Here is a 17,703-nt window from a genome sequence, read left to right as displayed (position 1 = left end):
AAGGGGTGTGGACCTGTGGCCTTTTGGTGCCATGGCTGCCTCCCTGCAGCCTAGGACTCCTCAGCCTGAGAGTTCTCCTGGCCAGAGCTCCCCAGCCTGGCTCTGTCTCAGATATTCTCTCAAGCTTACCCAAGCAGCCAGGTCTCTCCTGCCCCACAGCTGGAGCAAGAGTGAGAATCTTCTACCCTCCTCGAGCACGTATTTATACAGCCCTCAGCTGGGTCCATAATTGGCTGATATGTGCACTCGACCTTCTCCCAGCTGGCTAGGCCAGAACAGGGCAGATGCCCTGTCCCCCCTACCCCAGTAATCCCAATGCTGTGTCCCTTGGGAAATGGGGTGTCACGGGGGTTGGGAAGTGGCAAGGTTTGGGGGGTGGGAATGGATAGCACCCTCCCTCCCAGCCCACTGGGACTCCTCGGCTGGATTTTGCACCTGCTCCGGCCAGGGATGGCCTGCAGCCTGGGAGTTTGAGACTGGTATAGGCAAACTCCACATCATCTCACCACACAGATTCAACAGGGAATTCATCGGGCTGGATGTGCTATGGGTTGAGCGTGGGAAACATGTCTTCTATTAAAAATGATGTAGCTTTTAAAAACACCAAATAGAGAACAGAAAAGAAAGGAATGCAATAGATTAATCTGTGGTTTTTAGATTTGTTCCAAACCCCAAAAGACTACACCAGGGCTGAAAAACATATCATCCACTTATTTTGTTCAAAGCAAGAGCAAATCCATATGGGAGCAGAAGTCTCTAGGTTCGCAGGGGTTTTCATTGAAATGTGATAAGAAGCAATGGGCTTAAACTGCAGCAAGGGAGGTTTAGGTTGGATATTAGGAAAAACTTCTTACCTTTCAGAATGGTTAAATACTGGAACAAACTGCCTAGGGAGGTTGTGGAATCTCCATCGCTAGAGGTATTCAAGAACAGGTTAGACAGACATCTATCAGGGATGATCTAGAAGGTGGTTGGTCCTGCTGTGAGGGAAGGGGACTGGATTCGATGATCTCTTGAGGTCCCTTCCAGTTCTAGTATTCTATGATTCTATGATAGGGAATGGTGGTGATGGGGAAGAAATTGGGGTTTAATTAAAGACCTTTTTATAATTTTCTAAGCATTCATTTAATTGAGAACAGGGTGGTCTAAAGGATAAGGCACAGGCCTGAACATCTGAGTTGTATGTTCTAGTTCTGTCAAGTCACTTTAACTTTGAAACTTTGTTTGTTTCCTCTCCCACCTTTGTCTGTCTTGCCTATTTAGATTGTGAGGTTTGTCAGACTAGTACTATGTGTCTGTACAGCACCTAACACAACAGTACCACTAATGGTATAAGTTGAACCTCGCTGGTCCGTCAACATCCATGGGCCAAAGTGATTTTAGTTAGCCGGATGCCCACTTATCGGGGTGTGGCCAAGTTTCCCACGGTCCCATAAAGTTTGTTTACAGCCACCAGGCCTGGACTCTCAGGGTACGTCTAAACTACATGCCTCCGTCGACGGAGGCATGTAGATTTGTGTATTTGAAAAAGGGAAACGAAGCCGCGATTAAAATAATCGCGGCTTCATTTAAATTTACATGGCTGCTGCGTTGAGCCGACAAACAGCTGATCAGCTGTTTGTCCGCTCAGCGCGCTAGTCTGGACGCTCCCCTGCCGACATCAAAGCCCTTTGTCGGCAGCCCCGTTATTCCTTGTGGGATGAGGTTTACCGGGGCTGCTGACAAAGGGCTTTGATGTCGGCAGGGGAGCGTCCAGACTAGCGCGCTGAGCGGACAAACAGCTGATCAGCTGTTTGTCGGCTCAGCGCGGCAGCCATGTAAATTTAAATGAAGCGGCGATTATTTAAATCTCCGCTTCATTTCCCTTTGCCTACAACCCTCATCTACATGGCTCCGTCGATGGAGCCATTTAGTCTAGACACAGCCTCAGTGTTCTGTGCCATGATTTAGATCTAATTTACCCCAAATGTCTGCTAAGATCCCAGTAAGCAGTGGCAGTGTCGGTAATGCTGCTAGACCATATTGGCCTCCCGTAGTCCAGCAAATTCTCTGATTCGGCACCAGTCAGGTCCTGAAGGTGCCAGACTAGAGACGTTCAACCTGTACTAAAATACTTACTAATAATTACTTCCTTTGAAATACAATGACACCAACTTTCTCTGATGCTATTTTTGGATGAATATATAATGATAACGTATGATACAGATTGGTGAATAGATTCTCTGTTTAGGGAACATATTTTATAACTGATCCTGCCTTCTTTACACAGGCAAAATTCTCAGCAATCTCTCATTTGAGTAATGATTGGACCCTGTATTTTACACAACACTGAAATAATAGCTCCAAAGAAGGGATTTCTAACAACACACATGTGTCTTAATCTTTAATCTCAGCACACAACCCTTGCTGAAATCTTACTGCGTGTCTAGCTACTTCTGTCATTTTTCTTAATGAAAAATTAGTGAGCAGAAGGAATAACTTGTCAAACTATGGGGGACCATTTCATGCATGACATATTTTTGCAGACGTTGTAGCAGCAAGAGAAGCCAAAACAAATAGTAAGAAGCATTTTCATTGCCTAAAGTTGAATACGATTAGGATAAACTGCTACCACATTTCAAAGGGAAATTTACATTCTGGAAATAATCAGGCAATTTCAGCTCTCAAATCAACCTCCCTTTTCCAAATGAAAATCAAATTCATTATTATATTTTCCTCCTCTGTATAGTCTTTTGCATGAAGCTTTCCCTGCCTCCCCTTTTAAAAAAAACCTCTGAGGTGAAATGATCTCTCTGGTACATTTATTAATTCTGGGTATCCCCCACTGCTCCATCTTTTTGTTTTGCTTCCCATTTATGATTTATTTCCTTCTTAAATGAATTTTTCTTACCAACATGAGCCACGTGCTGACTGAAATGGACCTGATATTATTCAGTGAAAACTAGTGGCATGAATGATCTGAAGATAAGCTGACTAGGGTATGCCTACACAGCAACCTTATTTTGAAATAACTAGTGTTATTTCAAAATAACTTAGTCCACATCTACACAGCAGGCCGTTATTTTGAAATAATGTCGAAATATTGTCAAGCTGGAGGGCTTCTTACTCCTACTCCGGTAGCCTTCGTTGTATGAGGAGTAAGGGAAGTCGGAGGAAGAGTGCTCTGTTTTGAAATAAGTACGGTGTAGATGCTCCCAATTTTGAAATAAGCTATTTCAAAATAAGCTACGCAATTGACATAGCTCAATTTGAATAGTTTATTTTGAGTTAAGCCCTGCTATGTATGCGCACCCTAAGGCTGTGTCCAGACTCAGGGGTTTTTTCGGGAAAAGTAGCCTTTTTCCGAAAAAACTTCCCCTGCGTCCAGACTCAAGCCGCGTTCTTTCGAAATTAAATCGAAAGAACGCGGCTTTTCTTTCGATGGCGGTAAACCTCATTTCACGAGGAAGAACGCCTTCTTTCGAAAGTTCTTCTTCGAGTGATGTCCCCGTGGGTGCTCCACTACAGGTGTCGGGCTCGTCCCGGCGCCGCAAACCGGAAACTTCTTCGTAGCAGTAGCCCCCTCCGGAGGACCGCGCGTGCGCAGTGTGTCCCGCGGCGTTCGCGCCTTTTCTGCGTCGCGCGGTCCGACCCGCCAGTTCCTCCTAACCGTCCACGGCCGCAGACGGATCTGGAACACGCTCCTCTCCTGAGGAGGAATCGTTTAGTTAAAAAAATCAGATATATGTTCAGTTGTTTCCCAGTTAGCCCCTTCCCAACGTAGTGTTAGTCAGTGTTATATCGTTAGTTAGTTAGATTGGTTAATTGTTTAAAAAAAAAAAAAAAAAAAACAAAAAAAAAACACCCCTGTTACTTCAACCCCCTGTTTTAATCCCGGGGGTTACACCCGCACAGCGAACCATGCCCGGTTCTCCCGGGTTCAAGAAGTGCGCATCATGCGGCGAGGCTATGCCGGTGTCGGATGGCCACTCCCGCTGCATTCGCTGCCTAGGGGAGGGCCATATCCCTCAGAAGTGTGGCCATTGCGCCAAGCTAACGGCGCGCACGAGGCGTGACAGAGAGATGCGCCTTAAAATGCTCCTCTTCAACAAGGCTCTTCAGCCGCCGACGTCAACAGAGCGAGAGACCGAGGGTACGCACAAGACCAAAGAAAAGGCCTCCGCTTCGTCCAGGAGCCTAAGTGCGGCAGACTCGAGAGCCGCGTCGGGCCACCCACAGGCGATGGAAAAGCCTTCCAAAGCCCGTAGCACATCGGCGCCGAGCCCTGCACTCTCTGTGGCATCGGCCCCGCCAACCCGTCCGGAGTCGGCACCATCATCAGCGGCACCGAGCCTCCGAGCGGCACCGCAGCCGGATTCGGTGCGGTCCTCGGCACCGAGGCAATCGGCACCGTCGGCGCATGACCGTGCCCCGACTAAGACGGCACCGGTGGCCGGCCCGGCACCGAAGCCTAAACAGGCACCGAAGCCTAAGCCGCAACAACCTAAGGCACCGGACACGGCACCGAGGAAACACTCGGCACCCAGATCCCATCCAAAGCCTAGCGACGCAGCCACTCCTCATCCTCAGGGCGCGTCGGCACCGCACCGCACCGACCGATCGCTGGAAGTGGAGCAGCCGTCTCAGTCTCCCGTTTCGGCACCGGATCCGACGACCTTACACCCTCAGGTGTCGGGACAAGAAGTGCTTCCGCCTTCCTCGCCTCCTGCGCCTCAATCACCATGCCTTCCAGGGGAAATCTCTGATGGGGCCTCACTTATCTCGATCCCAGATAGCCCGGTCCCCCATACTTCTAGAGCGGTACCGACGAAGGCACAGAGGAAAACACACCACCCTCGTACCCCTTCTCCAGGTTCGGACAGGGCAGCCTTCTCGCCTGGACCTTCGATTTCACCTCAAAGACGGCGGAGCCACTATCACGAGTACTCTCCTGCACGCCGCTACTATAGATCCCCGAGAAGGTCCATCACACCGCCTCACTATCACCGATCATACTACTCCAGATCGCCGTACCGTTACTCGTACCGTTCTCGTTCCCCTCGATCACCTACCCGCTCCCGCTATTATCGTCATAGGAGCACTCTGTCCTATTCTCCACAATACTCTCATCGTGCGTCTCGTCACCGCTCACCGCATTCGGAGCGTTCACGATCAATATCGAGGCGCTCACCCTTGTCTCCGAGCCGACAGCAAATATATTCGCCAACGACCCAAGGCTCTATTCCACCGGCTCAACGCCCACCAGCGCCTACGGGAGATGCGTCCACGACTTCGGTCCCACAGGACGATACCACTCAGTCACCAGTGGCGGAACACCAGTCAGTGGCCTCCCCGACAGATGTCGCTTCCTCTTCTCCTGATGATGCGGTGTTTAACGACGAACCCCCTCTAGCAGATGATTATAAGCAGTTCCATGAGCTTTTTACACGGGTAGCGGATTCACAAAACTTACGCACCTCGGGGGCGCCTCCAAAACACCATCCGCTGCTCAGAAATTTACAACATTCTAGTAAATCCAAGCTAGCTCTTCCTTTCGATGCCGCGATATTGGAGGTAGCCAATGACATCTGGCAAACTCCGGCGTCTATGCCTCCTACCAACAAACGCACGGACAGGAAATATTTTATCGACGCCAAGGATGCAGAGTTTCTCTTTACCCATCCTGTTCCGAACTCTATCGTGGTTGACGCAGCACAGCAAAAGGCGAGATCCGCGCAGGCGAGAAATTCTATCGCGGACAAAGAGGCCAAACGCTTGGATTTGCTAGGCAGAAAGGTCTATTCATCTGCTACGGCCACATTGAGGATGGCAAACTACTCTGCCCATCTTGCCAACCACGACTTCGACAACTATTCGAAGTTAGTGCCGCTTATACAGCATCTCCCACATTCCCAAAGGGAGGTACTGAAGGCCATAGTACAAGAGGGGTACACAGTGGCCCGTAATGCGCTCCAGATATCTCTCGATATCGCGGACTCGGCCTCCCGCACTACCGCGACGTCCATCGTCATGCGACGAGACTCTTGGCTCCACCTGGCTTCCGTGCCAAAGGATCTACACCCTAAGGTGGAGGACCTCCCATTTGACCGAGCATCCCTGTTCGCTCAAAACACAGACCAAGTGTTTCACTCAGGAAAAGACTCTAGAAATACGTTAAGAACTCTAGGGATGTACACCCCGCCCTTCAGGCGCAGGAGAGCCTGGCCATATAACAGGCAGAGGCCGCCTCCTTCTTCGGCTTCCTACTATACCAACCAACGATTTAGGCCATACGACCAGCATAGACAGAGGCAGCGCCCCCAACGTCGCCGCCAGCAACCTAACAAGGCCAACAACCAGCAACAATCTAGACAGCAAGTTTGACATACTGATCGAGAGTCTGCGAGCCATCCCTCAGCTAGAACCCAACGCGAGAGTAACCAAACTCTTCAACCGCCGTCTCTATCCATACTCCCTTCGTTGGTTTGCCATCACCACAGACCGCTGGGTCAGGGAGATTGTAACCTCAGGACTCACCATTCCGTTCTCCACCTTGCCTCCCACCAACCCTCCCTCCCCACCCCTTTTCAGGGACCCCTCCCACGAAAATCTGTTACGACAGGAAGTAGCACACCTACTTACCATAGGTGCAGTGGAAATAGTTCCTCCCGAATTCCATCGCAGGGGGTTCTATTCCCGATACTTCCTCACAGAGAAAAAGTCGGGGGGATGGAGGCCGATACTAGACCTTCGCGGTCTCAACCGCTACCTGCGAAGATACAGATTCAAGATGGTTACTCTGGGTTCCATCATTCCAACACTACAAAAGGGGGATTGGTTCGCGTCTCTCGACCTGCAGGACGCATACTTCCACATTCCTATCCATCCAGCTCACAGGAGATTTCTGCGATTCACCGTCGGAGACGACCACTACCAATATGCGGTACTTCCCTTCGGCCTATCCGCAGCTCCGAGAGTATTTTCAAAGACCATGGCAGTCATAGCGGCATACCTCCGTCGAGCGGGGATCACCATCTTCCCTTATCTCGACGACTACCTCCTCTCAGCACCTTCGAGAGAACAAGCCGAGATGGCAGTTGCCACTACAAAAGGCATCTTCGAGACCCTTGGCCTAATTATCAATCTGCCAAAATCTACTCTAACTCCGGCCCAGTCCATCGTGTTCATTGGGGCCAGACTAGACTCTACCACTGCTATGGCGTATCTGCCTACGGACAGAGCCGACACCATTCGAGACCTATCGAACGTCTTGCTCACAGCCCCGAAGGTCTCTTACCTTACCTGCCTGAAACTATTGGGCCACATGGCCTCTACCACATACGTCATAGCCCATGCTCGCCTCCGCATGCGATGTCTGCAACATTGGCTCCTCATAGCCTACAAACCGGGCATTACCAATATCAACACTTTCATAACCATCCCTGCCCGAGTCAGGAAATCGCTCGTTTGGTGGACTCTACCTGCCAATACTCTAGCAGGCGTTCCATTCCGGATCCAGCCCCCATCCATTCAATTGACCACGGACGCGTCGCTAATAGGCTGGGGGGCGCACATGTTGCACTACCGGATTCAGGGACTGTGGTCCCATCAGGAATCCCTACTCCATATAAACTTCCTGGAGCTCAGGGCAGTCTTCAACGCATGCCGCCACTTTGTCCAACATATACAGGGGACCACCATACAAGTCCTTACCGACAACATATGCACGGTTTACTACATCAACCGGCAAGGCGGGGCCCGGTCCAGGACTTTGTGTGCGGAAGCAGTGCGCCTGTGGAACTGGGCGATCCGCCACAGGATCGCGCTCGTAGCTTCCTATCTCCCCGGCAAAACCAATATAATTGCGGACACGCTCAGCAGATCATTCCACTCCCAACACGAATGGGAGCTCCTTCACTCTGTAGCCCTCGATCTGTTTCGGGCATGGGGTTACCCAGAGATCGACCTCTTTGCCACTCGCGACAACAGGAAGTGCCGCTCTTACTGTTCGAGAGCGGGGATAGACAACCAATCCTTGGGGGATGCCTTCCTTCTCAATTGGGGAGCGTACCATCTCCTCTACGCTTTTCCCCCAATCCCGCTGATACCGCGGGTAATACAGAAAATACTATCAGACTCGGCGACAGTAATCCTCGTGGCTCCCTTCTGGCCGCGCCAGACTTGGCTCACGCAACTCATGCAGATGTCGGTGTCCAGACCTCAACGTCTTCCAAGGATCAACAACTTGATCTCACAACAAAACGGCAACTTTCTCCACCCGGATGTCGACCGCTTGCACCTGACAGCTTGGCTCCTAACTGGCTCCAGGGCCTAGAGTTAACCTGCTCCCAAGCAGTCATGGATGTACTCGTGCAAAGCAGACGACACAGCACCCAACGATCGTACATCTATAAGTGGCGTCGCTTCTCAGCCTGGTGCCGGCCACAAGCCATTAACCCCCCTAAATGTGCAGATCCAGCGTATTCTGGACTACGTCCTGCATTTACACTCCCAAGGATTGGCCGCTGCTTCGCTAAAAGTACACTTGGCAGCTATTTCGGCTTTTCACGCTCCCATAGAGAGCTTTTCCGTTTTCTCTCATCCACTTACGAAGAAATTTCTCAAGGGAATTTCCAATATTTGTCCACCACACAAGCCTATCCCGCAGCCATGGGACCTTGGCCTTGTACTGGACACCCTTACCCGCCCACCATTTGAACCACTTGCGACTTGTGAGTTACAAATTCTCACGATAAAGGTTACCTTTCTCCTGGCAATAGCCTCAGCTCGGCGAGTTTCAGAGCTTGCAGCGCTCTCAGCGGACCCGCCATACACGATGTTCACTCAGCAGGGAGTCTCACTGAGATGTCACCCATCCTTCTTGCCAAAAGTCAACTCGTCCTTTCATGTCAATGAACCTATAATCTTCCCTACTTTCTACCCCAAACCGCATGCTACACCGGAGGAAGCCCGCTGGCACACTCTGGACATTAGAAGGGCATTGGCATTTTACCTTGACAGAACACGTCCATTCCGGAAGTCTCCGCGTTTGCTATTATCACTCGCTGATCGCTCTAAAGGTCATCAGCTGTCGTCCCAACGTATTTCCAAACATATAGTTAACTGCATCACCCGTTGCTACACTCTCAGGGGGAAATCTCTGCCCTGTTCGCTAACAGCGCATTCAACCAGAAGTATGGCTGCCTCCACGGCTTTTATGAAAAATGTATCTCTTACAGACATATGCAGGGCAGCGACATGGTCGTCCGCATCCACCTTCGCTAGACACTATGCTCTTGACCGTCTCAAGGTCGCTGACACAGCAGTCGCTCAAGCAGTCCTTTCCTCCGTGCACAAGTAAATCCGAAGCACAATCAGTGCGAGGGTGACTGCTTCATACTCACCTGTAGTGGAGCACCCACGGGGACATCACTCGAAGAAGAAGAAAAGGTTACTCACCTTGTGCAGTAACTTCTGTTCTTCGAGATGTGTGTCCCCGTGGGTGCTCCACGACCCGCCCTCCTCCCTGCTTCGGAGATCTCTCTTGTATCTTGCAGATGTTCCGGCTAGGAGGAACTGGCGGGTCGGACCGCGCGACGCAGAAAAGGCGCGAACGCCGCGGGACACACTGCGCACGCGCGGTCCTCCGGAGGGGGCTACTGCTACGAAGAAGTTTCCGGTTTGCGGCGCCGGGACGAGCCCGACACCTGTAGTGGAGCACCCACGGGGACACACATCTCGAAGAACAGAAGTTACTGCACAAGGTGAGTAACCTTTTCTTCCTCTTTCAAAAGAAGGCGTTCTTCAATGTAAATAGGGCTTCTTCAAAAGAGAGCATCCAGACTCACTGGATGCTTTCTTTCGAAAAAGCAAGTCGCTTTTTCGAAAGTTCAACGTGCAGTCTAGACGCTCTCTTTCGAAAGAGGCTTGCAGTCTAGACATAGCCTAAGAGAGACATTTCGGAGGGGAAGCCGTGTTAGTTAAAAGTAGCCATTCTTCTACAAAGGAATTTCACTAATCAATTAGGGCATGTCTACACCGCAGGGCTAAAGTCGAATTAAGCTACAAAACTTCAGCTACGTCCAGGGCCAGACTAAGGGGTGGGCGAGCCGGGCAGCTGCCCGGGGCGCCAACAGATGGGGGGCACCTAATGGCAGCTGTAAGGGGCGCATGGCGTCCCTTATAGCTGCCATCAGGCCGGCGCTGCACGCCCGGCTCCTGCAGCGCTGGCCCCCCCCATCCCTGCGGTGCTGGCCAGCAGCGTCCTTCCCACTATGGCTGCGGGGCCCTGCACGGCCCAGCACGCATGCCAGCAGCAGTAGCTGTGCCGGGCTGGGCAGCGCATGCGCCGCATGCCCCGGGGGCGGGCCCTGGGCTGCGCGCCAGTGGCTGTGGCTGGGAGCAGCAAGCCCTTTAAATAGCAGGAACTGAAAGGGTTCGCAGCTCCTGGCTCTGGTGAACGTGATGCCTGGGAGCCGCAGGGGGGGTGTGGGCCCTTTCAACTCCTGCTACTTGAAGGCTCCACCCCTTCCGTCCGAGGCCACACCCCTTCCGGGGTGGCCCACGACCACTTCAAAAAATTTTGAAGTGGCCCCTGCTCAAAAATTATTGCCCACCCCTGTGTTAAACTAAGGTCCAACCCAGTAACTGACAGCGTATTCCTGGAGTTGGCAAGTGCCATTAAGTGGCTTTGTTACCATTTGATGAGCTCTTTCCCAGGTCCAGTGTTCTGCTAATGGCTCTGGCAGGGTTTTTCACCTTTAAGATTCTCTCTGGAGGAAGCAAAGCCACAGAACAGGGCTGGGAGGAGGCTGGTGGGCAGACATTAAAACCCAGCAGTGCCCCAAATTTTCAGGTGCCCTACGCAACTTCAAATTCTGTGTCTGGGTGAAGATGGTCCTGTTTCTCTAGCCCTTTCCAGACGAGGCTCTCCAGGCACTTTACAACAATAACTTCTCAGTGACTCCAGTATTAGTACCAGATAAGAAAGGGAGGCACACAGCAGTTTAAATGACACACCCAAGGCTGATTAGGAAGTTTGTGGCAGAGTCTGGAACAGATCCTAGCTCTTCCAATGCCTTGTCAAGCCCCTTGCCCACATGGCTTGACCAAAGTGAGCTGCCTGAAATGAGTCAAGAGGCAGCACAGACTATTGATGTTGTTATTAATAACAGGATGGCCTTCTCCCTTGGATAAAGGTCAGTGTTTTTCCATGCTGTCTGCAGGGGCTGGGGTTTGCTCTGGTGGGACTGGTGAGCAGACTAGAGCAGGGGTGGGCAAGAGGTTGCCAGTGGGCCGGATCTGGCCTGCCAAGCCACCGGATCCATCCCGTGGCCATCTCGCTGGAACCTTAGACAGAGAACAGCTCCCACTTTAAAAAGCCAGTTGTTCTCCATTCTGGATGGCTGGGGAGGGAGGAGGGAGACTTCTCATTCTGTTTCCACCCTCTGGCAAATTCCCTTAGCTCTCATTGGCCAGTCTCTCAGTTTCTGGCCAATAGGAGCTGAGAATTTTTGCTGAGAGCAGGGACAGCATAGGAAACCTTCTTCCTTCCTCTTGGACCCCTTCCTCCTCCCACTGCCTCTCATGCCCTGAGCAGAGCAACATGGAGCAACCTGCAGCAGACAATCTGCCTCAGGTTTCTGCTGATAAGCGCCTCCCAGCCAGAGCCTGGCTCTGGCAACCCAGCCCCCTCCCTCTCTCAACTCTCTGCCCCCCTTCCACGTACCCAAACCCTCTGCCCCTCCAGCACCCGTACCCCTTCCCAGATCTGGCACCCCAATCTCCTGCCCCAGATCACAATCCCCTCCTACCGTAGGTCACATCACAAAATCCTGCATCCCAGTCCCCTGCCCTAGGTCACAACTACCTTCTTCACCCAAACTCCCTCCCAGACCCCTTCTCCCTCCGGCACCCCAATTCCTTCCCCCGAGCTCCCTTCTGTACCCGACCTCCATCCCAGACTCCGGAATTCCTCCATTAATATTCTGGAAGTGTGCGGCCCTCGAGCATTTTCCAAAATCTTGGAGTGCCCCCCCCTAAGAAATTATTGCCCATCCCAGACGCTGTGCTGATTCAAAGACAGATGCCACAGCATCAGCCACGAGTGTAATCCGACGGCAAAACCCCCACGAGGGAGTTTCCTGGAGCTTCCACGGCAGCAGTTGGGTGCAGCCAGGCTCCAAATCAGGAGGAAATCCGATGTGACCCCTTACAGGCAAGCTGGAGCATGCAGATTACTAGCTGCACCCTTCCATTCCCAAGATGCTTTTGCTGGCAGTCTGCTGACAAGCCCATATGTGAACCATTTCCTAGGCTTTGAAAACTCAGGCTCATTAGTGCTATTTTACGACCTGCTGCCACCGAACCTTATTGATTTTTTTTCATCCTATTTCTCCCCTCCCGTGAGTCTGAAGCCTCAACAAGAAAATGGACCCCAGGACCGTTTACATTCCCTGCCCGAGAGCGCCTGGCTACATGCCCCACCGCAGAGGCACGTCTCAAATGAGATCCATTCCTATTTACGCTTGAGAGTCTCTGTGGTAACTTTCCCTTTCCTTTCTGGCGGGAATGGCTGAGTTGTTCAAGAGAGGCCGCTGATCAGTGCTGAATGGCCAGCTGTTACATCAGCGGTGGGCAATAAAATGGCGGCGGTTCACCAGGGTCAGCCCCTGGTGGGCCACTGCCACTATATTTACTTGAGCCTCTGCAGGTACGGGCGACCGCAGCTCCCATTGGCTGGGAACCACAATCTGTAGCCAATGAGAGCTGTGATCTCCTCTACCTGCAGAGGTGCAGATAAATATAAGGGCGTGGGGGCCCACCAGGGGCTAACCGTGGCAGACTGGATCTAATCTGTGGTCCAGCATTTGCTCCCCCTCTGATCTAGATATTCAGGCCTGCCTCTTATGGCTTATACTTTAAGGCCACGTCTTCACGGTGAGTTCTTCCAGCAGAAAAATATGCTAATGAAGGACTCATTCGCATAAGTCAATCTCATTAGCATATGTCCTGGAGAGGCATAAGAATCTTGCGCAAAACAGGGGTTTTGTGCAAAAAAAATCCCAGCCACACTGCTTCTGTTTGTGCAAAAACCTCTTGCACAAAAAGAAACGGCAGAAAATATGCTAATGAAATCACGACTTATGCTAATGAGTCCCATCATTAGCATATTTTCTGCCGGAAGAACTGGCAGTGTAGATGAAACCTAAGAATTTAGGTGCGTTCTTAGAGGCTTATAAAGACAAAGAATCAAAGTGACAGTCTGCCCGTGGGCGTTAAAATCTGAGGCCTTGTTCTTGAGCTATGGCTTTGGCTAAGCAGATGGAATGAAGGCATGTAAGGAAGGTACATTTCAAGCCAGGCCTTTTGACCTAGAAACGTAGGTTGATCAAGGATTCACTCATCAATCGCTGGCGTTGTGAAATCCTCATTCCCTGATTGTTTTGTCATTAGGGTCCCCGTTTCTCTCTTGTGTATCTGTACGGTCTCTGTCTGGCTCCGTGATTGTTTCTGTCTGCTGTATGATTAATTTTGCTGGGTGTAAACCAATTCAGGCAATGGGGTATAATTGGTTAGTTAATTATGTCAGGATTGGTTAGTTCAATTTCAGTCAAATGACTAGTTAAGGTGCACCTGAAAATATTACTAAAGGGCTACGTCTAGACTGGCACGATTTTTCGCAAATGCTTTTAACAGAAAAGTTTTTCAGTTAAAAGCATTTGCGGAAAAGAGCATCTAGATTGGCACGGACGCTTTTCCACAAAAGCACTTTTTGCGGAAAAGCGTCTGTGCCAATCTAGACGCGGTTTTGCGCAAGAAAGCCCTGATCGCCATTTTCGCCATCGGGGCTTTTTTGCGCAAAACAGTTTTTAGCTGTCTACACTGGCCCTCTTGCGCAAAAACATTTCCAGAAAAGGGCTTTTGCCCGAATGGGAATGTCAAAGCATTTGCACAAGAAGCACTGAGTTCGGACAGTAGAACGTCAGTGCTTTTGCGCAAAATTAAGCTGCCAGTGTAGACATCTGGCAAGTTTTTGCACAAAAGCAGCCACTTTTGTGGAAAAACTTGGCAGTCTAGACGCAGCCTATGTGTGAAGGACAAACAGGAAGGGAATGGGGAAAAAGGAGAGAAAAGTGGACCTATGCTTGCTGGAAGCGAACCTCAATAAAAATTGAATTGTTTGTATCTCCAAACTTTGGGTATTGCTGTTCCCTGGCCACATGAGAACGATCAGGAAAGTGGGAGCATAAAGTTTAGGCCCTCTAACACCAGCATGTGAAATTAACTAGGCCCAATTCTGAGTTCACACCCGCATACACTGGGAGTACGTCCATTCCAGCCAGTGATTTACCTTGCTGGACATCAGAACCGGGCTCACGGCTTAGAATCTAAGCTAGATGCCAAGAAATCTTGGGTGATGTTATTAACAGAAGTCTTTAGCCGTCGGTACTCAGCAGAATGGTGGAGGAGGGTGCAGGCAAGTCAGTGCTTAAAAGTGCTTGGGCAAGTCAGTGCTTAAAAGACTACATGCCTAAGGACTATAATCCTGCAGTCTTGGGCTAAACTAGGTATGAATGAAAAACTCCTGCTGGGTTTGACCCAATTTCACTTTGCACTCCCATGCATGCTGCCTTCCACCTGCTGATCTCCGAGTGCTTTGAAAACATTCCCCAGTTAACATCACTGGCTTCCAATGAACAGGGTAGGGATTGCACCGGCGAAGGCTCTTCTTGTGGAGGACTGGGCGGAGTCCAATGGCAGCTGAAAGAGAAGGCAAAGCCGACATTTCCAAGTGTGCTCAGAGTCCATTTTTAGCAGCTGACACAGATCATAATGGTTCGGCCCCAGGCAAACCCTGTGACGTCCCCTCTGATAGGAATATAACCCCGTTAAAATCAGCAAAGGCTGCCAGTTTGCAGCCTGATATTCCAATCGGAGAAACACCAAGGTGTGGCAACCTGTGGGAGTCCCATCTTCAAATCAGGCTTTCCAATAATCTTTGCTTCCTGGATGCTAAGGAGCAAGGTCCCTAATTTTGCATTGTAAACGCTCACCACGACATTCTTGTCATAGTCACACCACCACACTGGTTTAATTTAATGGAGTTGACTCTGTAACGTACCTATACCAGGCATATAGTGAATGGACCACACCTGCGGAGTCGCTGTTGGCAGCTTGATACGGCGCATTGGGCTAATGCAGGAACCCTGTGAAACGGATGCAGCTGTTGTGTCGTTTTAAATCAGGTTGGGAAGCAGGGACAGGAAAACAAAAGAGCAAGGACAAGGATTGGATCTGACCAGTGTTCTATGTAGTACAGGATCCTCTCTGATGTTGGGTAGTACCATATTCTTCGGAGGAAGGTTCAAGAGGCCCTTTAGTGGCTCATCATGTAATAATCGCCCACAGGAGAAATTTCCTTGGAATGGTGTCTCTAGCCTGTTTGTCAGAAGGAGCAACAGGATGGATCACTTGATTCCCTGTTCTGTTCATTCCCTCCGGGGTGTCTGGAATTGGCCACTGTCGGCAGACAGGACACTGGGCTAGAAGGACCTTTGGTCTGACCCAGTATGGCCGATCTTATGTTCCTTCTAACCCGTATTTTGTAGTAATTGATACATGCCATGAAGCAAAATGAAAAAAGTGTCCTAGAGAGGAGAAATAAGCACTCCTGGAACGATGACAGAGAAAAGAGACACAGAGATCTAGGAATGGAAAAAGAATGCCTGAAAGGAGAGAGAAGGAGCCAAACTCGCATCTTGGTTCCATGATGGAAACTCTCTGGGAATTACTACATGTTTATGGGTGTAACCAAGATCAGAAATTGTTATTATGAGTCTGCGGAGGTAGAGATTGCAGGTTGGGTTTGAGCACAGCTCCCTTGCGGCACAATGAAATGTACCAGGCCACCAAGAAGGTTCTACCACATGTACTCGGTTAGACATCCAAAACTGATGCCAGGCTTTCCAAATTTGCTTCAGACGATTGGAGGGCAGGGCTGATCTCCATTAATGAGGCTGACGAACTTCCCCTGCTTAACACGAACTTAGAAAACAGCCACTAAATGTAGGTTACTGAGATTAGATCTTTTTCTCCTTAGGTCTCCTAAGTCTACACTTACAAGCTAGAGCAGTATGCTTGTATTGATACAGCTGTGCCACTGTAAGGCCAGGTCAACACCAGACCTAGAAGGTGAGGTTAAGATATGCAACTCCAGCTACGTAAAATACATAGGTGGAGTCAGCTTACCATAAACTGAACTTAGCGCCATCTTCACATAGGGAGGCTGACAAGCGCAATTGCTCCCGTCAGCTTCCCTTATTCCGTGGGACTGCTAGAAATACCAGCGTTGACTGGAGCTGCCCTCAGCATTTGATTTAGCAGGTCTTAACTAGACCCGCTAAATCAAACACCAGAAGATTGATCTCCAGCACAGCTAGTGAAGACGTGGCCTAGGAGACCCCGTGTAGCCAACAGGAAAGCACTGTCCTGCTGACATAATAAAGTCAGCTCACTGGGCGGCACTAGCTCTCTTGGTGGGGGAGTGTCTCCTGCATTGGGATGTGGTTTTTCGCATGCCTGAATGACAAACATTTTGCCACCATAAGTGCTACTGTAGATATGGCCTTAGTTTAGAAACAACTGAGCAAGCTCCGTTTTAGACTAGGAACTCTAGATCCAGAGACTTGGTATCCAATATCCCTGTCTCCTCACCTCATCTATTTGGGACCCAAGCCAACTCCCACTGAAGCTAACGGAAAGATCCCAGCTGAGAATGACAGGCATCATGTCTGGCCTTTAGTTTGTAGTTTTATTTTTTTCCAAACCCTCTTTTGGAGGGTGCCAGGGAAGCAGCTGGTTTTTGCAAACACTTTTTTTGGTATCTTTCCCCCCCGCAACCATTATTTCTTATTTCTCTGAAGCTTATAAGCACTTTATGTGAATGATAATGATGCAGTTCCACTGACTGAGCAAGATGTTCCATACCATTCTTTTTCAAAGTGGCTTCGGCATGTACAGTTCTGTTAGTTGAGTAAATAAGAATCCACCATGCTCATAAAATTTCAGCATAGCCAACCATGATGGCGCCATCTGCTACTTGTTCAGCGAGACATCACTTTGTAGCAATCAACTGCAGGAAGGTACAAGTCTCGGTGATTAACTCCAGTGGCAGTTGTTAGAAGGTTTGTTGCAGAAGACAGAGAGAGAGGGTGCTGGGTTCTTTTTCAGTGTTCTGAGGATATTTGCTGACTCTCGATAGCGTCAACATTCTTTCAGTTGTTTTCTTGATGACCTGTTTCTGCAGTGGGGACGCAGGGCTGAAGTCAGAATAGAGGCTCAAAAAAATACACTCAGACAGAAAGATTGATTGTAATTGATTAAGCTAGCCCTAAGCTCACCCATGATTATAATGACGTTCAATTACTATTTAATGGTTTTCACATCATCTTTGACAGTAGGTTATTTTTGTAATCTTTATTTAAAATAAGCCCTTTTATGTCTCATCTGCTGAAGCCCATCTCTGTTTCCCTACGTGTGGTGTGTATTTGGAAATCAGTTTGTCTTAATTATCTCCAGGCTGCTGTATCACTCGCATTATTTCCATAAGATTAGCAACTAACGAACTCCCCTGCAAAAGGGTTTCCAAGCGAACAAGCTTCCTGGTTAGAAATAAAATGAAGTTGAACCCTTGTTTAATGCTCACCACATGCTGTAGCCTGC

The sequence above is a fragment of the Pelodiscus sinensis genome, chromosome 14 (assembly GCF_052426305.1).
Source record: "Pelodiscus sinensis isolate ZL-2025 chromosome 14, ASM5242630v1, whole genome shotgun sequence".
Classification (NCBI taxonomy): domain Eukaryota; kingdom Metazoa; phylum Chordata; order Testudines; family Trionychidae; genus Pelodiscus; species Pelodiscus sinensis.
This window is presented reverse-complemented; position numbering follows the sequence as displayed.